The sequence below is a fragment of the Helianthus annuus genome, chromosome 5 (assembly GCF_002127325.2).
Source record: "Helianthus annuus cultivar XRQ/B chromosome 5, HanXRQr2.0-SUNRISE, whole genome shotgun sequence".
Classification (NCBI taxonomy): Eukaryota; Viridiplantae; Streptophyta; class Magnoliopsida; order Asterales; family Asteraceae; genus Helianthus; species Helianthus annuus.
Window position 1 is genome coordinate 2,870,711 of NC_035437.2, and position 2,655 is coordinate 2,873,365.

Consider the following 2,655-nt stretch of genomic DNA (forward strand, 5'->3'; position numbering starts at 1 on the left):
GACAAAAATGCCCTCATGTGCAAAGTACATGATCAAATTTAACTGAAAAAAACTAACTGGGTTAGGATTAAAGGACAAAATGTGTATGATATGAAAATATAAACGACAAAACTCGTCAATTTTGAACATAAAAGACAACGCCTGAAAACTGGTATAAAGATAAAAGACAATCCTTGAAATTCACTCAGTGTGAATGAATTTATCTAGTGTTAGCAAAAGTTCAAAACAAAGTCGAATATGTTGGTTAATTTAATACCTACGGTAAACCACATATAAAAATGAAGGAAAAATGAATTTATACCAAGTAAGAGCATTCACATCCATTCCACCATATTTTCACCCTAAATTACACTAAAAAAACACTATATTTTCTCTCTCTTTTTCAATTAAATAATATTTTTATATCTTTATCATTACCTTTTCTCTCTCCTCCACTCAGAACCACTTCAAAATATATAAAAAAATTAGAGCATCACATCTTGGAAATCAAAATCTGTGTGTGGGGTTTTCTAAAATATAAAGAGTATAAAAGTGGTTGTGAGCGGAGGAGAGAAAATGTTACTGTTCATCTGTATACAGTAGAAACTCGATAAATTAATACTCGATTATTTAATAAACTCTCTAAGATAATATTTTTTGCCGGTCCCGACTCGGGGATAGGGTGCTAAATTAATAATTCGCTAAAATTATAAGATAATACATTTTTGATAATTTCTTTAGACCCTATATAAAATATAAATTAATAATTCCTTATATATAGCATATTACATGAATGATTTATGAAGGTTTCTTGAAAAATGACTCAATTGTCTTTTGTTTTTTCTTGAAATCAATTTCCCCTTGAATCTCGTCTCTAATTTTCCTTAGTATGGTAAGAACTTCTGGTGTTGTTTTCTCATAGCTCAACAAGAAATTGTTCAATGTGATTGCCGCTTTAATAGCTTCGTTTCGCGAAGGGGGCTCCATTGTAGAACTTTCATCATCTTCTTCATCGATATCATCTTCATTAATTCCAATAACGCTTTCAATAATTTCTTCATCAGTCAACAACTGTGCATCTACATTTTCTTCTATGTGAGTCAGAACATCTTCGACATCCATTGCATTGCGATAACCCAACTCTTTGATCAAATTCTGGAGTTCTTGAGTGCTTTCACCACCTTCATCTGAGTTCTCAAAAGTCATGTTATCTGTTGATCGAAGTTTACAATGACGAAAGCAGTTCGCAATTGTATTTGCACGAACATCCATAGTCCATGCTGAAATTGCAAGATTCATTGCATCTAATACATTTACTTTTGCTGGATTTGGAACCCCTAATTCATAACCCTCCAAAAGACTTTTATAAAATCGACGACGATAATGCATCTTAAAAGCTCGTATGATCCCCGCGTCACAAGGTTGAATTTTTGAAGTTGTGTTTGGTGGCAAAAAAAAAATAATTCAACATTTCGTAATCCTTCAATAATTTTTGGATGAGCAGGGCAATTATCCACAATCAAGAGAATTTTTCTTCCAACCATTTTTTTATCAAGTTGGCGAACATATTCTTCAAATAACACACCAGTCATCCAAGCTCGTTTGTTAGCACGGTACTCACAGTTCAGACTGTTCAAGTTTACATACTTGAAGCACCTTGGTTTAGCATATTTCCCAATAATCCATAAAGGAAGTTTTTCCGAACCGTTTCATCCATATTAAAGATGTCTTTCATTCTTAAAACAAACCTGTTTCATCCATATTAAAGATGTCTTTCATTTCAAACTGATCAACTTTGTCTCTTATGGATTTTAATTTGTCCTCCATGCCCTCCATTTCAACAGATCCACTCTCTCCAAAACGCCGGAAATTTTTAATTCCGTATCTTGCTTTGAACTTTCCAAGCCAACCAATAGAAAAAGTAAAGTCTGGAGTATCCACTGGATACATATCTTTCATGAACTTTTTCGCCTTCTCAATGATTAGTTCACCTGTCATATTCACATGTTCATGATATTGAAGAATCCATTCATAGAGAGATTTTTCTAGGTCAGGAAATTTTGTCGGTTTCTGTCGCTTAACATCGCCTCTTTCGGGAGCAAGTGAGAGATACTCTAAAGACCGCTTAACTGTATTCGATATTGTCGCTTGACTCACCTGCAAACCATAGTTACTATGAACCCATTCTTGCAATTGCTTTTGAGTGAGACTTGGATTATCCTTGTTGTGCTTGCATAATGCTCTTCGAATCTCGTCTGTCATTGTTGTTTTTTTCACACCTTTAAGATGGGAAGCCATGTTGTGTGTATGATTTGTTTGTGTTAACCTATTTTGATCTTGTATTTATATAGAAAATATTTTTAATGTCCATAAAGTGATACATTGAACACAAGAAGCATAATAAGGTGGGAGATTGAAAGTTTCTTTCAAATTGGGCCGTTCATTTGATATACATGCATTGTATACAATAATTAAGTGGAAGCTTGAAAGGTGTTTGTAAACTAAGTATTCTACTATAAATTAATAAAATATTAATTAATATATAAATTAATAATTATTAATTTATCGATTAATTAATAACTTTTTTAATTAATAAATTTTGGTGGTCCCAAGTGTATTATTTTATAGAGTTTCTACTGTATTTGGGAGGACACTGTTCACCCACTATAATTTTGT

At 32.6% G+C, this 2,655-nt stretch overlaps 1 pseudogene; it reads right to left on the reverse strand.

Moving 5' to 3' along the window:
• Positions 1 to 249: 249 nt before the first annotated feature.
• LOC110938412 lies at positions 250 to 2,391 on the reverse strand (annotated as a pseudogene).
• Positions 2,392 to 2,655: the final 264 nt, after the last annotated feature.